This window comes from Podarcis muralis, chromosome 16 (assembly GCF_964188315.1).
Source record: "Podarcis muralis chromosome 16, rPodMur119.hap1.1, whole genome shotgun sequence".
In the NCBI taxonomy this organism is placed as follows: domain Eukaryota; kingdom Metazoa; phylum Chordata; class Lepidosauria; order Squamata; family Lacertidae; genus Podarcis; species Podarcis muralis.
The window spans coordinates 28,615,533-28,638,495 of record NC_135670.1 but is presented as its reverse complement, the minus strand read 5'-3'; the positions used below and the strand labels follow the sequence as shown (position 1 = coordinate 28,638,495).

Below are 22,963 nucleotides of genomic sequence, written 5' to 3'. Positions count from 1 at the left end.
CCCAGAGTCGGCCACGACTGGACCTAATGGTCAGGGGTCCCTTTACCTTTAACCATACCCTCCCACATTTGCTCATGAAAACAGGGGCGTCCTAAGGAAAAGTGCAACATTCCGGGATCAAATCAGAAACCGGGACAGCTTCTTTAAATCTGAGACTATCTCTGGAAAATAGGGACACTTGGATGATCCCACATAATGGTCTTACAGTGTCGGGGAGGACTCTTCCTTTAAAATGTGGCAGGTCAGCCTTGGAGCTTGTCAGAGCCCTCCTTCCCATTCTGCTGAGTGGGTCCCTGGGCCCACTGAGCATCTAACTACACCTTGCTTCACTGTTTCCAGGGGTAATGCCCCCCCCCCAACCAACCAACCATCTCCACTGGGTTTGCTGCTTTCCAAACCAGAGCAGCTCCCATCATATATTCCCCACTTACATTCCCTAAAAGGGCATAAGATCCAAGCCTAATATTTAGAGATGGTTTCCTGTGTTGTAATGCTGGTTTGATCCACTCCCCCCCCCCCCCGCTTCACTTCCAGCCCAGCTGTGTGTAACAATCCTTGACATGCTGCCATGCATCCCCCTGCCTCTTTAAATTCATCCGCTTCCCTTCCTCCCCCCTCCCCCCTAAGCATCCGCAAGGCTGACTATATTTTAAAGTGACCGACTGCAGGAGCTTTGAATTTAGTCTGTTTTGCTGCCGCCGCCGCCCACCCCCCTTCCTGGCAGGTTGCAAAGTCAGCAGCCCTGGTTTAGAAAATCAACTTTATATGTCCTTGGAGATGTGCTTCACCCAACAAGGTTAAAGAGAAGGACAGTGAGGAATGGGGCAGAGAGGGGAGAGGGATGAAAAGCTGTTGGGGAAGGGAGGTGTTTGGCTGAGGCCAGGCACCCTGGTTCCCCCTCTATAGGTGTCTCTGCATGTATTTGTTTGATTTGATTTGATTTATAATAATAGTCATATACAGTGGTACCTCGGGTTACATACGCTTCAGGTTACAGGCTTCGCTAACCCAGAAATAGTACCTCGGGTGAAGAACTTTGCTTCAGGATGAGAACAGAAATCGTGCTCCGGCAGCAGCGGGAGGCCCCATTAGCTAAAGTGGTGCTTCAGGTTAAGAACAGTGTCAGGTTAAGAACGGACCTCTGGAACGAATTAAGTACGTAACCAGAGGTACCACTGTATTCATAAAAGATACCAGAGTGGTTTATGGCCAGAAACAGCAATGTTTCCACGTACCAGTTGCTGGAATCCACAGGGAAAAGAAGATTGCTCTTTTGTTCAGCTCCCTGAAGATAAGCATATTCCCACAGGCATCTGGTTGGGCACTGTGAGAACAGGACGCTGGACAAAATGAGCCACTGGCCTTATGTTCTTATACAACTATTGTACACAAAGCCACACAAAACAAAGGTTAAAAACAGAAATCCACTAACGCACACACCCCCGGTCTAAAATTACCTGACTGTTTCACTGGGATACCTAGGGTGCTGTGTTGATTGAATCCTGCTATGAATAGACCCATGGAAATCTATGCTCTTCATCTACTCAGGATCGTTTCTTTCAGTGGGACTGCTCTGATTATGAATGGCATTGGCGGTCACCCATGGCTTGCCCCTTCCCCCCACCTTTCTAGACCTCAGAGCTTCCCTGCAGGCAAGGCACTCTTCTCACACAAATGATAACCATCACAAAAGTAATAAGGCTGCAAACCTTCCATTGTGTGCTGCTAGCCTTGATGGCTGCGCTCTGCATCCATGGTCAGAGGCCGCAATGCTCCTGAATGCCAGTTGCTGGAAACCCCAGCAGGGGACAGTGGCATAGCATGGGTTGACAGCGACCGGGGCAAGGAGGCAGGTATTGCACCCCCTGACCTGTGAACCGTGTTCTGCACTTGCCCCACAGAAGGTGCTAATAGGAGCGGCCAGGGGCCGCCTCTCCACCCCCTGAGAAACTGCCTCACAGGCAGGGCTGCTCTGCCTAATAGGCCTCACAGCCGCTGCCCTCACAAACTGCGGTGCGCTCGCACGACCACCCTTTGTCCTTCCTGTGCATTCACCTGCATATTTTGCCTTCACTTTGGCATTGCATCAATGGGGGCTGCATGCAGTGGGGATGAGAGGGAGGGAAATGGATGGCGTACGCATGCACATTCAACTGCCTAATGGCGTCTGTGTCACCCAAGCGATCGCAGCTGCAGAGATATGAAAAGAAGAGCCATTCCATTTGTTACTTCCTGGTTCGCATGGAAAAGCCGTTTTCGACAGAGTCTGGCACAGCTGCACTGAGACAGCACGCAGTGTAGAAATTTTGTGCCCCTAAGAATTTTGTGTCCAGGGCAATTGCCCCTGCCACCCCCCCACCCCCCATGCTATGCCACTGTGAGGGGAGAGTGCTCTGGTGCTCAGATGCTTCCCACAGACATCTGGTTGGCCGCTGTGAGAACAGGATGCTAGACTAGATGGGCAGCAGGCTCTTCTTATGTTCTTGAAAACTAAATTCTTATGAAAATCAGAAATAAATATGCTGAAGATCAATAGGAATGGGTAGGTTCCCTATGATGCACTGGGTCCTTTATTACTTGGGGAGGTTTTACTCTGACCTAGTCAAGGGAACAAATCCTTACTACAGGCGCCTCCAGACCTACTATTTATTGGTTAGATTGCACCTGGTCCCTATTGAGCAGTCATTCGAAATTGTTTGTGGGGAGGTTATATGAGAATGAACATTCTGCTTGGTTTACTTGTGGGGTGTTTATATGCCTTCGCAATAATCACTCACACATTCTGCAATTTTCAGTGCATTTCCCCCCATCCCTTTCCTATCTGGTATTCTGCAGACCTAGACTTCTCAGCATGTGTGTGGATCACTCTTGCAAAATACGGACAGTCTGGAGGCTTCTTCAAAAGCTCTCTGCACCCTGGTATGTGGTTCCAGCCTCAAAGGCCACGAAACACGACAATTCCCAGCCCCATTTTCTAGACGTTAGAATGGCGCTGTCGTTTGCAGAACCTTCTTCTCCCTACCCCTCTGTTCCTGGTTTTTCTTTTTTTCGTTGTCTTTTACTGCGTAAGCATTTCACAAAGGGCTAAAGCGCGCCAGTCACTTGGCATTGGAATGTCAGCTGTTTTAAAGAGAGCCTATTTACTACCCTTGCCATTTCATCCCAGACCTTTTTTCTCTCTTCCCCAGCCCCGTTTCTTCCGTGATCTATAGCACACCGGGGCTTGCTTTCTTCCTAGACCTGTTTAGTTTCAATGTGTCTAGCCTGTGTGCGTATGAAGTGTGGCATTCTTGCCCTCCATCCTTTGATGGACCCCCTCCCCTCCACCAGCCCATATCAGATAAATCTCTCTTCCCCCAAGGCTCCTGGGCTTGGCCTTGCTGGTATTTTTCCTTTCCTGTTGAGCAACGTCCAGTGACTTCTCCACCTCCTCCTCCTCCTCCTCACAGTCACATCTTTTTACAATCCACATTTTACAATCCTCTTTGGTATATGGTTCTCCATCCCACTTGCCCGCCTGCCAGTTCCCGGCATCGGCATGAGGTCACGGTTGGCTCGCGGGTGTCACACGATGTCTTCAAAGATGCTTTTTGGAACGGGTTCCTCTTTGGGGATTAAGGCCGCAGATGGAGCCTTATCGACATTCCACTGTGCGAATCGGCACGAGGGGGACAGGAAGAACAACAGGCCCCTGTGATGGGTCTTGGGCGTGGCGGGGAACATCCAAAGGGAGATAATATGGAATTTGGCCGAGCTGGTGGTTTAAATGAGAGTCAGAAGGGAGCTAAGAGTTGTGTCAGTGGGACAGAGACAAGGAACGCGTCAGAGCCCGGAAGGGTGCTGTTTTCTGGTGAGGTCCCATCGCAAACAGAAAGCCTTTTCTCGCGCTTCCTGTCTAGGAGTGTTTCAGGAATCAGCCAAAGAGAACTCTGCCAACCCAGAGCCCAAGAATACCCCACTGCTCTAAGCTACAATTCTGCAGCTCCTCGTGGGTGCAAGCTTCCTTATAGAGTCAGGCGATGGGGCCATCTGCCTCAGAATTGTCTACACAGATCAGCAGCAGCTTCTCAGGTTTTCAAGCCTGGGCAATACAGTCGTACCTTGGAAGTCGATCAGAATCCGTTCCAGAACTCCGTTCAACTTCCAGAACGTTTGACTTCCAAAATGCAGCTTCTGATTGGCTGCAGGAAGTCCCCATCATGGTAAAGGTTTCATAATATTCAACATCATCATCATCATTATTATTATTATTATTAATATACCGCCTTATACCTGGAGGTCTCGGGGTGGTTCACAGAACAAGATCAACATAAAACACTACAATATATATAATCAAAATAAAAGCAACAACCCAATAACACCCCCCCACACACACACACAAAAAGGAGGCACATTTTAAAGGGCATAGGATGTAAATCAGGTCAACCAAAGGCCTAGTTAAAAAGGAACATTTTTGCTTGGCACCTAAAGGTGTATAATGAAGCTGCCAGGCGAACTTCCCTGGGGAGAGCATTCCACAGACAGGGAGCCACTGCAGAGAAGGCCTGTTCTCGTGTTGCAACCCCCCCCCCGACCTTTCAAGGAGGAGGCACATGAAGAAGGGCCTCAGAAGATGATCTCAGGGTCCGGGTAGGTTCATATGGTCCTGAGCGGTTTAAGGCTTTATAGGGGAAAACCAGCACTTGGAACGTGGCAATATATCACAAATCATGATGTATGCATGTGTAAAAAAATTGTGATATGGGGGAAACCATGAATCCAGTTACCACTCCTCTCATTATTCCTTCTGCCCCTGTTGCTCTGTACTGTAAGATAACATTTGTAACAATATGTTATAGGTAAGTAAAATGGTATCAGTTTTAGACCCCTAAGTAGCAGGTTCTGGGGCATTACCCCATTCACTTCTACATAGTTACATCCTTATTTCAGACATCGTGATATATTGATATATCGTGATGTTTAGTTGTGGGTATATCTCAGTGCTGAAGGCCATACATTGCTCCGCTCTAACAGACATCATGATAGATAATTTAAAACACAGCAAGGAGGTCTCATTCCCTCACCGCATCTCGAGTTGGCCATGGGAGAGGGTTAGGTCAGTGAGCAGCAGAAGAGGCTTTCAGGTCAGAGAGCACTTTTCCAGGTATGCACACATTTCATGCCCCCATCACCATCGCCTCTTGTTTTGGAAATTAGGAACCGTTTCCCGAGACGTTTGTGGTCACCGGAGGCTCTGTGCCGAATCCAATTGTTTTGTTTGACTGGCAGTGGCTGGTGGCCAGAGGCAGCTGCTCCCCTTCTCCACCCCCGCAGCCAGAGGCCAACACGGAGGAATTGCACAACACAAACTTGATCTGTATTTTCCACTGTTTTTTGCCTGGCAAAACAGTCTTCCTCCTCCCCCTCCCCTTTCCCCCTTTTCTCCTCCGTACAGCTGTTTTCCATCTATGTTCAGGAAACATACATCTTTTTTCTTTCCTTTTTTTAAAAATAAAACCCCTCTCTCCCTCTTTTTTGTGCCTCTTGGGTCCTTCCTTATGAGAAAAATCTCATCCAGGATGTTGGGGGGTGGGGAGATTGGCGGGGTGCGGCGGGGGCAGTCTATGCCATGAGGAAGTAGCTGCGAAATAACTTTAGGTTCCTGGAGGCGCTGATGCCAAGGGGCTGCCTCTATCCGCAAAGGCCCAGGTGAGCTAGAGGTCACAAAAGCTCCGGTGCAGAGCAACGGTCTGTTAGGATGCTGGAAGGCCGATGGCATGCAGGCGTCCACCTTCTCCCTGCTGTTTCCCCTCCAAGCTATCTTTCAACAGCATCCCATCTCGTGTGGAGCAAATGGTGTGCGTTTTCTCTCTCCTTCCCCTCTTCCCCCAAACTTTCCCAAGCTCTAAAACTCTGTGGGAAGGACAAGAGCTCAAAGCAAGATGTAAGCACTTGCGCTATCTGCAAAGGCCTCGCCCATCTGGACTGCTTTATCCCGAGAGCTGGTCAAGGTGGATCTAGGCTGTGTAGGGGTGTGTGGGTGTGGGTGAGTCTGTCAGTGGAAGGTCGGAAGATTCAGGAGAGATAAAAAAAAAAGGACTCATTCACACAGAGCTGTAATAAACAAAATCTGCCCTTATTCCCTTATGGGGGACACAAGAGCCCTTATAGAGTCCGTTGTAGGTTCTCCATCGGTAGGAGAAAATAACAGAGGCCAACCAGAGAATATTGAGAAGCAAAGCAGCTAGTAAGCCTGATCTTTATTGAACTGTTGCAACAGGGTGCCCCCTTCACATGCAGGAGGACCCAGAACCAAGGTGTACCTGCCCTTACGTAAAGGTAAAGGGACCCCTGACCATTAGGTCCAGTCATGGCTGACTCTGGGGTTGCGGCGCTCATCTCGCTTTATTGGCCTAGGGAGCCGGCGTACAGCTTCCGGGTCATGTGGCCAGCATGACTAAACCGCTTCTGGCAAACCAGAGCAGCGCACGGAAACACCGTTTACCTTCCTGCCAGAGCAGTACCTATTTATCTACTTGCATTTTGATGTGTTTTCGAACTGCTAGGTTGGCAGGAGCAGGGACCGAGCAATGGGAGCTCACCCCGTTGTGTGGATTCGAACCGCCAACCTTCTGATCGGCAAACCCTAGGCTCTGTGGTTTAACCCACAGCGCCACCCACGTCCCTTACCTGCTCTTATTTTAAATTGCCTTCCCTGGATCTGAAGACCACCCCCCACAAACATCATACCTACATCACAGAAAAGGTGGTCTACAACAGAAATTTGAATGTTGTTGTTTTTCCTATCTGTCAGGTTATCGGATAATGCCTTATCTGATTGCCTGTCCTGGTAGTCTGGCCATTCCTTTGAGATGGTGATTTCCCAATTCCTGAGACAATGGGAAGGTTCCCTCACCCCCTCCCTCCTTGCAGAGAAAACATTTGGTCAGTTTGGGAGTCAAAATGGTTTCAGGATGGTCTTCCTGTGCTGCTCCAGACATGTGGTCCACATATCTATGTACGTGCTTGGTTGGTACATTTATGAATATATATATATATATATATATATATATATATATATATATATATATATACACACATATATACACATATATATATATATATATATATATATATATATATATATATATATATATATATACATATATATATATATATAACCTTAAATTTTTTATTTCAGAGCATAGTTAAACCACAGAACTCACTCCCACAGGAGGCAGAGTGAGGAGAGGAGAGGGCTGTCGAAGGCTACTAACCGTGATGCACAGTTGGACGCAGCAATGCTTCTGGATCCCAGTTGCTGGAAACCACACAAATCTGGGGTTAAATCCTGCTTGCTAGCTTCCCACAGTCATCTGGTTGGCCCCTGTGACAATAACATGCTGAACGAGACGGGCCATTGGCCTGCTCCACAAGACTTTTCTGAATTCAGTTTCTCAATTTTCTGATATTAAGTTGAGTTCTCCAATCAATTATATTCTTAAAATACTCAAGAACGTTTGTCAGTATTTTAGTATGGCTTTTTCCCAAAAAAACCCACACATTTTTTGCATGCGGTTTTGACTGATCTGCACACTTTTGCAAGTGAATTTCAATACCTATTACTCCCTTCCCATATCCCCTATTCCCTATCTTGGTACTGTGCCCACATACAGACTCCATAGTTTCATGATCAGACATTGCACCCCTACACCTCCCAGCCCACTGCAATCCAGCTTGCTTTGTTTACTATGTTCTGTTCTAGATTTAAAGCTCAGACACTATGTTGTGACATTTTGGTTGGCTTAAGGTGGATTTTTGCCTATTGTTTTCTTATTGGACAACACAACTGCTGTTTACTTTTTGAATAGCTTTATTGTCTGTCTCTAATAATATCAAAACAGATTCTGGGCATGTCACCCAGCTACAACAAAGTACAGCGCCACCTAGTGACTATACCCTAGGATGACACTATCCACACACCCATTTTGTAAAACAAGGCGATTTCCAAAGCTGGATCAACCTTTCGTGGGAGTCCTAGTATTGCTTCTGTGAATACTTTGGTGTGGCTAGCCATTCCTTCAAGCCTTTGTGATCTAGGGAAGTGGTGAAGAAATGTTCTTGAGCAATGAGATGCATGGTAAAAGGAGATGTCTGCTTACTAGACACACCGCAAGTCGGTGGTGCCATCGAGATAAGACAGTAGGGATAGCTTACTTCAAAACGTGGTAAATTAAGTAATATAGATTGTAATCTGAACACACACCCATGGCCCCCAAAGTCTGTTAAGGGATGGGTAAATATATCCATGTTAGTTTCTTTCAGTTTCTCACTTTTCTCGTCTGGTTCAGCTCTCCACATTTCCACGTCAGTTTGCAGCCTTAAAAAGAAAAGGCTACTTCTGAAAACTCAGCAGTATTTTTGTGCAATGTCCATTCTCTGTACACATTTTATATGCAGTTTTGCCCAATATACACATTTATGCAAAAACAGCTTTCAGAAATGCAGTGGGTCTTTGTATGTTATCTTCAATAATAAATGGACGTATCTGCATATTTTATCTTATTAGATGCATTTTTGTACCCATTACTTGGCTGGGGAACGGCACTGAAAAATTCGGAGGACAATTTCCAAAGGATGGATACCTTCTGATTTGTGTATCCCGCCCCCCACCCCGGATGGTGCCAATGTGGTAAATTCACCATCAAACATGAACAGAATTTAATTTCTTCCCCCACCCTTCGTCCAGAGTTTAAAATTTGTTGTTGTTTAGTCGTGTCTGACTCTTCGTGACCCCATGGACCAGAGCATGCCAGGCACTCCTGTCTTCCACTGCCTCCCGCAGTTTGGTCAAGCTCATGCTGGTAGCTTCGAGAACACTGTCCCACCATCTCGTCCTCTGTCGTCCCCTTCTCCTTGTGCCCTCCATCTTTCCCAACTTCAGGGTCTTTTCCAGGGAGTCTTCTCTTCTCATGAGGTCGCCAAAGTACTGGAGCCTCAGCTTCACGATCTGTCCTTCCAGTGAGCACTCAGGGCTGATTTAAGAATGGAAAGGTTTGATCTTCTTGCAGTCCATGGGACTCTCAAGAGTCTCCTCCAGCACCCTAATTCAAAAGCATCAATTCTTCGGCCATCAGCCTTCTTTATGGTCCAGCTCTCACTTCCATACATCACTACTGGGAAAACCATAGCTTTTACTATACGGACCTTTGTTGGCAAGATGGTGTCTCTGCTTTTTAAGACGCTGTCTAGGTTTGTCATTGCTTTTCTCCCAAGAAGCAGGCATCTTTTAATTTTGTGACTGCTGTCACCATCTGCAATGATCATGGAGCCCAAGAAAATAAAATCTCTCACTGCCTCCATCCATGAAGGGGAGTTTAAAATTACCTAACCGCAATTGTTCACCACAACCTACTTGCCTCCATGTTTATGCCTTTGGGCCTTCTAAACTAGGAACTGAGAATTTGAGATTTCAGCTGATGCTAGACTACAACTCCCAGCATTCCTGGCTGTTGGCTGTACAGGCTGAGTCTGATGGGAGTTGTATTCCAAAGCAGCTGGAGGGCACCAGGTTGGGGAATGCGACCAGTATTGCCATACTGTCTCCAGGAAACTGAGAAAATCATCAATCAGTCCCTCAAACCTGGCACAAGGTGTGACTTCTCTGCAGTTTCTTTGCCTTGAAAAATGATGAAGGAAGATGCTATGTCCACACGATACACTCAAGAGACTTTCGATGTGCATTTAAAGCACATGTCTTCTCCCTCCCCTCGCAAAGGATCCTGGGAGCTGTCGTTTGTGAAGGGCTCTGGGAACTGCGGCTCCAGTTCTCACGATTCTTTGGGGAGTGCAAGGAAATGTTCTTCAAATATGCGGTGTGGATGCAACCTCAGTCGATACCCTCGCCTCTTCCCTCCCCTCGAAGGAAGTCGGGCATTGTTGCTAAACCTCTCCATTGACGGAGAAGAGCTTTTGAACGTTTGAGCAAGACCCAAGGCTCGTTTCTTCACAGGAGTGGATGTGGCTTTTGGGAGGCCGTGAAGGGGTAGCAAAAACAGGATGCTTCCTCCTGGAGCATTATGCTGGATGAAACGCGGGCTCCCTCGCCTCCGGAAAACCAGCCAGGGTGGAAACATGACAGATTACTTAATTCTTGTTTCATGCTTTGATGGAAGGAGAGACGTTTCCTAATGCACCCTCCGGGGGGATCTCACCTAACCCGGAGGGAAATAAATGCAAGCATTGCTCATTTGCGCACCTGTGTTTTGTTTGGGTTTTTCATTTCAATGCGTTTAGAAATACCCATTGGACTGGGCTGCAAGCCGTTTTAGCAAACAGTGCTCAAACCAGCTGGACCTGCAAGCAAATGTTGTAGTGCAGACTGCTTCTGTTCAGGGATTCTAACCAACTCTGCCATTTCCTAGGAAACTCCATTCCAGCCCCTGCCCTCCAGCAATTATCAGAGTGCTGTTTTTGGGGGACAGGAGGCGGGCAGGTGTGGAGGATTCCCTGGTCCTGAATGGGGTAACTGTGACCCTGAAGGACCAGGTGAGCAGCCTGGGAGTCATTTTGGACTCACAGCTGTCCATGGAGGCACAGGTCAATTCTGTGTCCAGGGCAGCTGTTTACCAGCTCTATCTGGTACGTAGGCTGAGACCCTACCTGCCCGCAGACTGCCACACCAGAGTGGTGCATGCTCTGGTTATCTCCCGCTTGGACTACTGCAATGTGCTCTACGTGGGGCTACCTTTGAAGGTGACCCAGAAACTACAACTAATCCAGAATGCGGCAGCTAGACTAGTGACTGGGAGTGGCCGCCGAGACCATATAACACTGGTCTTGAAAGGCCTACATTGGCTCCCAGTACATTTCTGAGCACAATTCAAAGTGTTGGTGCTGACCTTTAAAGCCCTAAACGGCCTCAGCCCAGTATACCTGAAGGAGTGTCTCCACCCCCATCGTTCAGCCCAGACACTGAAGTCCAGCACCGAGGGCCTTCTGGTGGTTCCCTCACTGTGAGAAGCCAAGTTACAGGGAACCAGGCAGAGGGCCTTCTTGGTAGTGGCGCTCTCCCTGTGGAACGCCCTCCCACCAGATGTCAAAGAGAACAATAACTACCAGACTTTTAGAAGACATCTGAAGGCAGCCCTGTTTTGGGAATCTTTTAATGTTTGATGTATTGCAATATTTTAATATTTTTTTGGAAGCCGCCCAGAGTGGCTGGGGAAGCCCAGCCAGATGGCCGGGGTATAAATAAAATATTATTATTATTATTATTATTATTATTATTATTATTATTATTATTATTATTATTTATTAGTGCTTCCAAACAGGTATCTGGTGGACCAACAGTGGGCCTGATCCGGATGCATGCTGAGATGCAGAATTTTGCCGCAAAGCAAAACCTTTCGGCACAACCCCCCCCCCCTGCAAGCAAAGCCTTTAAAAGGCAGCTGTGTGGACAAAATTGTCTGTTGCGCAAGCAGGTGTGCAATTCATTGGGCAAGGGGGAAGAAAACACCCCTGCCTCGCTCTTGGGGGGAGGGAGAAGCGTCTGTGGAGCGTGGCCACAAGGAGACATTTGTGGGTCACCAGATCTTTGCAGCTGTGCAATCCCATCATGTCTCTCAGGTGGAACTGAATTTATTCTTTTCAATCCGCACCTGAGCACATCGTCTCTTTGCCAAGCCTCCAGCCCCGAGGTGAATTCTCTCCTCTTCTTTTTTCCCCTTTTGCTGTCAAACTGAAAGGCTTGCTTACCCTGCCTTCCCACTCGTTTTTCTGGCTTTACTGCTCTCCCAGACGGACCTATTTCTAGGGAGGGAAGAAGGAAAGATGACGTGATGGTTGACTGTGGCAACTGCAGATCTCTCTCTCCCTTATTCATGCGTATATTTATGGCATTTCTATACAGCTTAATAATTTGCATTTCTAAAGCAAGAAAACCCAAAGAGAGTGGGACAATAAAAATGTACCTGAAAACTGAGCAACTGGACCAGAATGTCTTTTTATTATTTTTATTTTTATTTATGCTTTTAAGGTTTATGCATTTCACTTATTTTACAATCATTTTAACATTTCAAAACCTGACTTCCTTCCCCCTCTTTCTGCAGTTCCTTAAATTTATTTTTAATATTTTCTGCATATCCAAATTAACTTAATTTGCTCATTTATTCGTCTTCTTTAAATATATACTCTTATAACGCTGCAGGTTATTGCAATACAGTGCAATGCAATCTTAATCTTCAGCCATTTGGGACTCAAAGCTACTGGTAACTTTGGCTAAGCTTAAACCCGCAGCAAGGTTGTCCTTTTTCTCATTTTGGATCCAAGATGGTTTGGAGAAAACACACATCCAAATGCAGCATTTCATAAGAAACGACAGGATAGATAAAGGACCGGTTCAGATGGGAGCTAATGCCATGTGTACATCACTTCCCAAACTAGTGGTGGAGAGCCCTGGATTCAGCGTACATGGGCATGTGTACACAGCCTTTAATTTAACCAGAGACTGTAAACTTTGTTTGTCGACACTCTCATCCACCAAGGCTAGTTGTTTCGCCCAGGGGTGTGGTTCTATTATAGATTTGGAGGCAATAAGCACACTTAGGAGTGAGGACCAAAGGTTTGATTAATGCACAGCAAGCACACAGCTGAATGTTTTTTACATGCAAGTCTAATCAAAGCTTTAAGCAAACACAACTGTCTATATCAGCACATCTCATGCGCCTTTTGCTACTGGAGAACTCTTAGGCTTTTGTCCTACTACTCCTTTCTTATAAAACAACAACAACCACCACCACAGCAATTTATTATTTGTACCCCAGCCATCCGGCCGGTTTTCCCTAGCCACTCTGGGCAGCTTCCAACAAAATATTAAAATACAGTAATCCATCAAATATTAAAAGCTTTCCTAAACAGGACTGCCTTCAAATGTCTTCTAAAAGTCTGGTAGTTGTTTATTTCCTTGACTTCTGGTGGGAGGGTGTTCCGCAGGGCGGGTGCCACTACCGAGAAGGCCCTCTGCCGGGTTCCCTGTAACTTGGCTTCTCACAGTGAGGGAACCTCCAGAAGGCCCTCGGAGCTGGACCTCAGTGTCTGGGCTGAACGATGGGGGTGGAGACGCTCCTTCAGGTATACTGGGCTGAGGACGTTTAGGGTTATAAAGGTCAGCACCAACACTTTGAATTGTGCTCGGAAACGTACTCATTCTTTTCTGTCATTCATTACAACGTAATTTGTTGGCATTTTAGTGCATTTTATATATTTTGCATTTGATTTTGCCCGAGAGACCCGTTTTTGCAAAGGGACATCCCATCCCATAATAGCATTTTCACGTGCTTATTTTCATGAACATGGTGCATTTTGGTTCATTCCTTCCTCAAATATGCACATTCTGATACACTTACCGTATTTTTCGCTCCATAAGACGCACCAGACCACCAGATGCACCTAGTTTTTGGAGGAGGAAGACAAGAAAAAAAAAATATTCTCAATCTCAGAAGCCAGAACAGCAATAGGGATCACTGTGCAGTGAAAGCAGCAATCCCTCTTGCTGTTCTGGCTTCTGGGATAGCTGTGCAGCCTGCATTTGCTCTATAAGACGCACACACATTTCCCCTTACTTTTTAGGAGGGAAAAAGTGAGTCTTATAGAGCAAAAAATACGGTAATTGTTTGGAGAACTTCATCGCAAAATTCGATGAAGGGTAAATTTGGAAGCAAACCTATATTTCGGTTTGCATATCATTTCAAAAATTGTGAATTATGTAGCTCACATTAAAATCCAAACTGAATTTCTCTGCAAACACACACACACCCAACTCCCCAGCTGATGCTCTTCATTTTTGAAAATCAGCACTTTTAAGGCATCTTTAGCTGTCAATTTTGGCCCTGGTGCTGATTGAAGACAAGGTCTTGCTTGCAAAATACTGCAGGGGACACTTCATGCCAGCTATCAAATCTCATGGCAAATGCTTTATTATTACTATTATTTTAAATGCACCGGGCATTTCTGCAACTCCGGCAGATTGCAGAGCGGACGAGAGAGAAGCCAGAGCAGACCCTCTTTGACAACAGTTTCCTGGAAGTCTCTCGGGTTCCGGGAGAGCTGCCCAGTTTCTGCGGTGTCTCTGCCTCGAAGCTGGATCGCTGCAGTGCTGGCGGGCTGTGTATTTCAGGAATGCAAAAATCTGGCAGGGCAAACGCTCCGGCTCAGCCAAGATGATGTGTTGGGGCACGACTGACGTTAATTAAAAAGAAAAGAAGGAGAAGGAGAAATGTAGACGAGTCAAAAGAAACCAGAACAGAAGAAAAGCGGGTTGTAAACCTTTAAGGAGGCAATTAGTTATTCCTTGTTGGGTGGGGGAAGCCTGCCAGGATCTGAGGGCCAATACGGCAACCTAGAGATGGGGAACCAGAGTGGCCCTGCAGAAGCTCTTGGACTACAACTTCCATCATCCCTGACTATTATCCACGCTTGCTGGTGCTGATGGGAGTTGGAGCACAACAGCATGGGGAAAGGATGTAGCTCAGTGGTAGGGCATCTTATCTGCATTCAGGAAGTCCCAGGTTCAAGTCCTGGCATTAGAGCTAGGCAAAGACTCAATTCTTGAAACCTTGGGGAGTTGCTGCCAGTCCATGTAGACGCGGGTGGCGCTGTGGTCTAAACCATGGAACCTCTTGGGCTTGCCAATCAGAAGGTCTGCAGTTCGAATCCCTGTGGCAGGGTGAGCTCCTGTTGCTCAGTCCCTGCTCCTGCCAACCTAGCAGTTTGAAAGCACATCAAAAGTGCAAGTAGATAAATAGGTATCACTCTGGCGGGAAGGTAAACGGGGTTTCTGTGCACTGCTCTGGTTTCAGTGTTCCATTGCACCAGAAGCAGTTTAGTCATGCTGGCCACATGACCTGGAAAAACTGTCTGCTGACAAACACCGGCTCCCTCGGCCTGTAAAGCGAGATGAGCGCCACAACTCCAGAGTCATCTGCAACTGGACTTAACCGTCAGGGGTCCTTTACCACCACCACCACCTTCTTCTTCTTCTTCTTCTTCTTCTTCTTCTTCTTCTTCTTCTTCTTCTTCTTCTTCTTCCATGTAGACAATACCGAGCTAGATGGAGCAATTGTCCGCCTCTTTAGAAGACAGTTTCCTATGCTCCTAGCATCTGGAAGGTCCCTTGGTCTGGTCCAGCAAGTCTCTTCTCCTTATACCAGTCCCTGGAATTGATCATCCATGAAATGGCTTAAAGGGGAGACTCTCCCAAAATAAACTGCTTGAGTCGATTAACTGGAGATGTCAAAGACAGCATAGGGCATCAACGGCTTAATTAATGGGAAGACGTATAAACGGCACACAATAGAATCGGGGTTCATGAAGGGTGTAACCAAACAAATCGGACCGAAATAAAGACTAGAGAGGTGTGTATCTTCTGGGTGCGGTTTGTGTAAGCAGATCAGGATGAATGATGCTCAAGAAATAGGTGTTCTGGAAGAATCATGGGCAGCCAAAATAACCGCATCCATGCATACATATTGGTAGGCATCGAAGGGACCCCAAGCTTTGCAGAAGTACAAAGTTTGAGAGAGAAGCCCAAAACCAGTCCAATGAGGACTGAGCATGCTCAGTGACCACAGAATGCTCACTGGCTGTTGCAGGCAGGGTAGGTAAACAGGTGAGGGACTGAACTGGGCAAATCTGTTAATTTCAATTTCTCTTTGGTTTCTCGCTTTTCCAACTCTAAGTTCAGTTCTCTGCAAATTACATTTTTTGGGGTGGGGGAAAAGTCCTCATGAAAATTCATCGGATGTATCCTAATACAGTGGCACCTCAGGTTACATACGCTTCAGGTTACATAGCTTCAGGTTACAGACCCCACTTACCCAGAAATAGTACCTCGGGTTAAGAACTTTGCTTCAGGTTGAGAACAGAAATCGTGTTCTGGCTGCGCGGCAGCAGCAGGAGGCCCCATTAGCTAAAGTGGTGCTTCAGGTTAAGAACAGTTTCAGGTTAAGAATGGACCTCTGGAACAAATTAAGTACTTAACCCGAGGTACCACTGTATATATTTATTTGTCTTGTGTTTCGCCTAAATACACATCTTTGCAGAGTAATATTGCCTTTTGTGTTCGTTTTACTAATATATGCATATTTTTGCACTCTCTTCCCTGGAATATGCACTTTTGGACACATTACTTGCATAATGTGTTGCCTAAATTCAAAGAATGTTCGGATTTTTCCTGTTGGCTGTGTTTTCTTCCTCGTAATGTTTCGGAAGGTGTGAATGAGGCAGGTTCGCCTTTCGTTGCAAACTCAGTTGAATTCCTACCCCATCTTGCAAACAATACAGTGGTACCTCGGGTTACATACGCTTCAGGTATCAGACTCCGCTAACCCAGAAATAGTGCTTCAGGTTAAGAACTTTGCTTCAGGATGAGAACAGAAATCGTGCTCCGGCGGCACAGCAGCAGCGGGAGGCCCCATTAGCTTAAGTGGTGCTTCAGGTTAAGAACAGTTTCAGGTTAAGAACGGACCAGAACGAATTAAGTACTTAACCCGAGGTACCACTGTACTTGGTGGAATAGACTTTTCCTGCTGGATCCTGAGCATTGCTACTTCGGCACTAACAAAATCAATTTAGGAGAACAGGCTCTTAACTGCTAGTAAGCAAGAAAAGGCTTTTGGTTTTCGGTTTTTTTAAACTGCTTGCAGAATAGCGAGCACCCGTCTCTCTCAGCTCATCTCTCAGCAATTGGCAAGGAGGGTTTTTTCTTTCTTTCTTTCCCTTTTTCTTTTTTTAATATATCAGGGCTTGGGAAGCGTTAATACCAGAGGGCCTTTTCTCACTCTCGTTCCCTTGTCAAGTCGAGAGGGAGGGATGGCAGTTGCAGATCACAGAGCTGTGCTTGCGTGAGAGAGAAAGCGAGCGCTTGGCACTGCCGCTCCACCCACCCCCCTGCCCAGCTCCCGGGGGCCTCTCCCTGCTGCAGGCTTCACACCTGTTCACACAACCTTTCCCAGGTATACACACCTTGGTTCGGTACCCCCACCATAGCTCTCAGCAGGGTGGGGTGGGAAATCGGTGCTGAGCCAGGGAGACCAAATAGCATTTTGGGGAGGGGTGGGTGTAGGGGTTTCTCCGAAACCTTTCCCCACCCGTCTCAAGCTTCTTAACCCTTAGTAGTCCACGCAGAGCTGGGCATTTCAGCCGGCAGGCAGCAGGAAAGATAAGATTGCTATTTACAGGGGTAAAAGATAATGGGACCCCTGAGGGTAAGGTCCAGTCGTGACCGACTCTGGGGTTGTGGCGATCATCTCGCTTTATTGGCCGAGGGAGCCGGCGTACAGCTTCCGGGTCATGTGGCCAGCATGACTAAGCCGCTTCTGGCGAACCAGAGCAGGGCATGGAAACGCCGTTTACCTTCCCGCCAGAGTGGTACCTATTGATCTACTTGCACTTTGACGTGCTTTCAAACTGCTAGGTTGGCAGGAGCAGGTACCGAGCAACGGGAGCTCACCCTGTTGCGGGGATTCGAACCGCCGAGCTTCTGATCGGCAAGTCCCTAGGCTCTGTGGTTTAACCCACAGCGCCACCCACGTCCTATTTACAGTGGTACCTCGGGTTAAGTACTTAATTTGTTCCAGAGGTCCGTTCTTAACCTGAAACTGTTCTTAACCTGAAGCACCACTTTAGCTAATGGGGCCTCCTGCTGCCACCCCGCCACTAGAGCACGATTTCTGTTCTCATCCTGAAGCAAAGTTCTTAACCTGAAGCACTATTTCTGGGTTAGCGGAGTCTAAAGGGGCTGCCTTTGAAGGTGACCCGGAAACTACAACTAATCCAGAATGCGGCAACTAGACTGGTGACTGGGGGCGGCCGTCGACACCACATAACACTGGTCTTGAAAGACCTACATTGGCTCCCAGTACGTTTCTGAGCACAATTCAACGTGTTGGTGCTGACCTTTAAAGCCCTAAACGGCCTCAGCCCAGTATACCTGAAGGAGCGTCTCCACCCCCATCGTTCAGCCCAGACACTGAGGTCCAGCACCGAGGGCCTTCTTGCGGTTCCCTCATTGCAAGAAGCAAAACTGCAGGGAACCAGGCTGAGGGCCTTCTCTGTAGTGGCGCCCACCCTGTGGAATGCCCTCCCATCAGATGTCAAAGAGATAAACAACTACCTGAAATTTAGAAGACATCTGAAGGCAGCCCTGTTCAGGGAAGTTTTTAATGTGTGACATTTTAATGTATTTTTAATTTCTGTTGGAAGCTGCCCACAGTGGCTGGGGAAACCCAGCCAGATGGGTGGGGTACAAATATATTATTATTATTATTATTATTATTATTATTATTATTATTATTATTACCAGTGACAAGCTTGGGGAGGAGGATGAGCCGGCACTTGTCCCGAGTGACGACAATGGTGGCCACAGCTTCGGCTGTGAGGGCGCATTTTGTTGCCTGTCTGTGGCTGCCGCTGCTGGCTGCCTCCCTTGGGGAGCTCATAGCAGCTGCTGAAAAGTGGGCCAGAAGGAATAGAGCAGGCTTCCTCAACCTCGGCCCTCCAGACGTTTTGAGACTACAATTCCCATCATCCCTGGCCACTGGTCCTGCTAGCTAGGGATCATGGGAGTTGTAGGCCAAAAACATCTGGAGGGCCGAGGTTGAGGAAGCTTGAAATAGAGGCTGCCAGCGCTGAGGCCCAGCCTCTTGTCACATGCTGGTTCTGAGGGCATATGCTTTTCTATTTGTAAAAATTCCAAAAAAATTAAAATAAAATCTGTGTTAAGAGAAGGGGTTTTCTCAGGACAGGGTGTGTGTGTGTTCTGTGTCCCATTGGTGCAGCGGTGGTAACACCTGCCTTTATTCTGATAGGAAATGCTCTGAAGTGGCAGGCCCCCCCCCCCAAAAAAAAATTAGGGGTTGAGGTGAGTCAGTTGGGGGGAGAGTACAAAATGTCCCTGTTTTCATCTGAGGAATGCTGAACGGTATGCGTTCACTGGTAGAGCACATGCTTTACATATAGAAAGTCCCAGGTTGTTGTTGTTTAGTCGTTTAGTCGTGTCCGACTCTTTGTGATGCCCCGGACCAGAGCACACCAGGCCCTCCTGTCTTCCACTGCCTCCCACAGTTTGGTCAAACTCATGCTGGTAGCTTCGAGAACACTGTCCAACCATCTCATCCTCTGTCGTCCCCTTCTCCTTGTGCCCTCCATCTTTCCCAACATCAGGGTCTTTTCCAGGGAGTCTTCTCTTCTCATGAGGTAACCAAAGTATTGGAGCCTCAGCTTCAGGGTCTGTCCTTCCAGTGAGCACTCAGGGCTGATTTCCATAAGACTGGAGAGGTTTGATCTTCTTGCAGTCCATGGGACTCTCAAGAGTCTCATCGCCATCTAAAAAAAGGTCAGGTGAGAGGCTTCTCTACCTGAGACCCTGGAGAGCATTTACCAGTCAGGGTGCCTCCATATTTCACAGGAGCGATTCAGGTGCAAACCAGGAGATTTAGGTGATAAAAGTGAATTAAAGGGCTCCGCTGCCCTAACATCCACTTTAAAAGGAAGAAGAAAAGAAACAGAATGTTAGGGGGTTAGGAAAGTTTTTGAAAGGTGTGGAACAAACAAACGATGAACAGGAAGATATAGAACACACAGAGACACACACTAGTGAATCAGGAGGGAGGCAGACAAATGTTCAGTGGTAGATAAACTCCTCTGGAAATTAATCCGAATTGGTGCCCAAGAAAGACTGGCTATAATCTAACCTTCATGTAAGCTTTGTGCAAGCAAAACAGGGTGAATCTACTATATATTTCAGGAAATGGTTTGTCTGTTCATTTGCTCTCACCTCTTGAGATGTCGTTGCCAAACTCAGTATAAGAGCTTTGGATTGGTGGGCCTGGGGGGGGGGGGTTGTCGTCATCGACGTTTTAACACCGGGCAACATTTTGAAACAAGATGGTTGGCTGAAACACCACCTTGACATGACTTCACCGGTTATTTGGCCAAATGGGTCCAAACTCACAAATTACACTATCTGTTTAAAAATCACAATATAGCTTTGGTTCCTATAAATTCCCATGCAGCTCCAGGAACTTTCCGCTAGCACTCAATAAAAAGGTCATCTGGAGGAGCCTTCGGGGGGGGGGGGGGATACTGGGCTAGATGGATAAATAACCTGACCTGGTATAAGGCAGCTTATATGTTCTGAACTTGTGGAAATTGCCCTTCTCTTGTGGAGGGGATTGACCACAAAGATATAAATAAATAAATAAATAAATAAATAAATAAATAAATAAATAAATAAATAAATCTTTATTTGCATTAGCCAATGGCCATAGCAACAGTAAAACATTACAGTATATGCAGAAAAGGAAATTTGATATAAAAGCACAATGTAAAGTCCTGAATCAGCCGTCAGTTAGTGGCCCTTATTCTGATTGCCCCTGCTATGAACCTAGCAACCGTTGCTGTTATCTGCTCATTTTGATCTGATAGAAGAAAGGACATTGTGGCAGTGGTTGAGCGCCCTGGGATGGTTAGTACGAGTGGGGTGATGATCTCGTTCCTCAGGTCTTTGTAGAGAGTACAGGACAGGAGGAGGTGTGCCGCTGTTTCGGTGCTGCCATCTCCACAGGGGAAAAGACGTTTCTCAGGCGAGATCTTTTGGAATCGACCCTCAAGTACCGCAGATGGCAAAACAACCAGTCTTGCAAGTGTAAAAGCACGTCTGTATTTTTGGATAATAAGTTTGTGCAGATATGGGACCAGAGAATCAAAATGGAGAGGTGGAAACTGAACATACCAAGGGCAGAATTTCCTTATAGGTTGTTCTGGTGCTCAATATCTTTTAGACGTTGACCAATTAGACTGTTTGCTTTAGTGGGGCCCATAGTGAGTAGGTGTTGTGGGGAGAGAAGCAGGAATGGTGAAGAGTGTAGCTTGGATAGAGTACCAAGGGCCAGATGGAGGGGTCTTGAGGGCCAGATTTGGATCCCCAGCTTGAGGCTCTCCATCCCCGAGCTGTGGAAAGGTGGAGCAGTGGGTTGATCTTACAACATGGAAATACAACTGCTCTCTTGGCTGTTTCCAGTTTCTCATTCCATCCATTTTATTTTATATTATTCCTAATTGGTCCCAGGTGTGGCATTTATCACAACATCTGGCTTCTCTCTTCCTCCCCCCCTCCTCCCCCCGCACTCCCAATACACAAATGGCGAGGAAGCCAACAATTTGAATCTCAAATATTTCACACTCCGCCTGGTGCCAGAAATACAAGACAAATGTGTCTTGCATCTGTCTCTCTGTTGAGCAACAACACATTATCTGCCGTCTTCCAGGCCCTGCTAAGCAGAAGGCAACAATTTAGTTACAGATCTTCTTCGTTCTGACCCCAGCCAACTAAAGGGCGTGGACCCGTTGCTGGAAGACAAATTTTAGAGATCTTCATGCTTAAGTAAAAATGGGATACAATGAATGGATGGAAACCAGGGCTGGAACCCTAGTTAATATCAGTGCAGTAATATGCAGGTATATTTGGGAGTGTGTCCCATTGAGTGCAATGGGCCTTACTTCCAGGTGGGTGAATCTGCCAATTTCACTTTCTCTCAGTTTCTGCTTGTAAGCTCTGTTCTCTATGCTTCCACAGCAGATTGCAATTAAAAAAACTCCTGAAAATTCATCAACATTTTAGGGCAGATTTCTCCTAACATACAGTTGCTTATGCACAATTTTGCCTAATGCACACCTTAATTATTATTATTATTATTATTATTATTATTATTATTATTATTATTATTTATTTATACCCCACCCATCTGGCTGGGTTTCCCCAGCTACTCTGGGTGGCTTCCAACAAAATATTAAAATACATTAAAATGTCACACATTAAAAACTTCCCTGAACAGGGCTGCCTTCAGATGTCTTTAAATTTCAGGTAGTTGTTTAATCTCTTTGACATCTGATGGGAGGGCATTCCCACAGGGCGGGTGCCACTACCAAGAAGGCCTCTGCCTGGTTCCCTGTAACTTGGCTTCTCACAGCGAGGGAACCGCCAGAAGGCCCTCGGCGCCGACCTCAGTGTCTGGGGCAGGGGTCTGCAACCTTTAAGACAAAAAGAGCCACTTGGACCCGTTCTGAAGAAAAAAAACTGGGAGCCGCCAAACCATTGCAACATTTAAAACAAATATAACACTGCATATATTGTTTCTTACCTTAATGTCCGATCTGACAGCGGGCGGGAAGGTGACGTCGGACGGTGCGTGACTAACGCACGCACTGCCCCCATGCGACGTCACAGCCAGTACAGCGCCCGCCACAGTGGGGAGTGAAAAGCATCCTTTTCTCACAGTGGCCCACCAAATGCCTGTGGGAAACCTGCAAGAGGATTTGTGCCCCAGAGTTCTCTCCCTTCCACTGGGGTTTCCAGCAACTGGTAATCAGAAGCATTGCTGTGGTGGCAGAGCAAAGCCTTCAGGGCTAGTAAAAGGTGAAGGGACCCCTGACCATTAGGTCCATTCGTGGCCGACTCTGGGGTTGCGGCGCTCATCTCGCTTTATTGGCCGAGGGAGCCGGCTTACAGCCATGTGGCCAGCATGACCAAGCCGCTTCTGGTGAACCAGAGCAGCGTACGGAAACGCCGTTCACCTTCTCGCTGGAGCGGTACCTATTCATCTACTTGCACTTTGACGTGCTTTCGAACTGCTAGGTTGGCAGGAACTGGGACTGATCAACGGGAGCTCACCCCGTCATGGGGATTCAAACCGCCGACCTTCTGATCGGCAAGCCCAAGAGGCTCCGTGGTTTAATCCACAGCGCCACCCGCATCCCTCATGGCTAGTAGCCTCCATGAAATTGTCCAGTCCTCTTTTAATGCCATCTAAGTTTTCAGCCTTCGCTGATTCCTGTGGGAGCAAGATCCATAGTTTAGCTATGTGCTGCATAATCTGTTTTGTCTTTCCTGGATGAGATATAATTGAGAGGAAAATCTCTCCAG

General features: G+C 47.0%; 1 protein-coding gene across 4 annotated transcripts in view; it reads left to right on the top strand.

Annotated features, from left to right (window-relative positions):
• Positions 1-22,963, top strand: part of HIC2 (HIC ZBTB transcriptional repressor 2) — a 177,362-nt gene that overhangs the window by 140,381 nt on the left and 14,018 nt on the right. For 2 of the 4 annotated variants that reach the window (XR_013391010.1, XR_013391011.1), the window contains one exon: positions 7,181-8,544. The exons of the other annotated variants lie outside the window; for them this stretch is intronic. The gene's annotated coding sequence lies outside the window, so the exon portion shown is untranslated. Of the gene's footprint in view, positions 1-7,180; positions 8,545-22,963 lie in introns of those variants that run through there. 4 annotated transcript variants of the gene reach the window in all.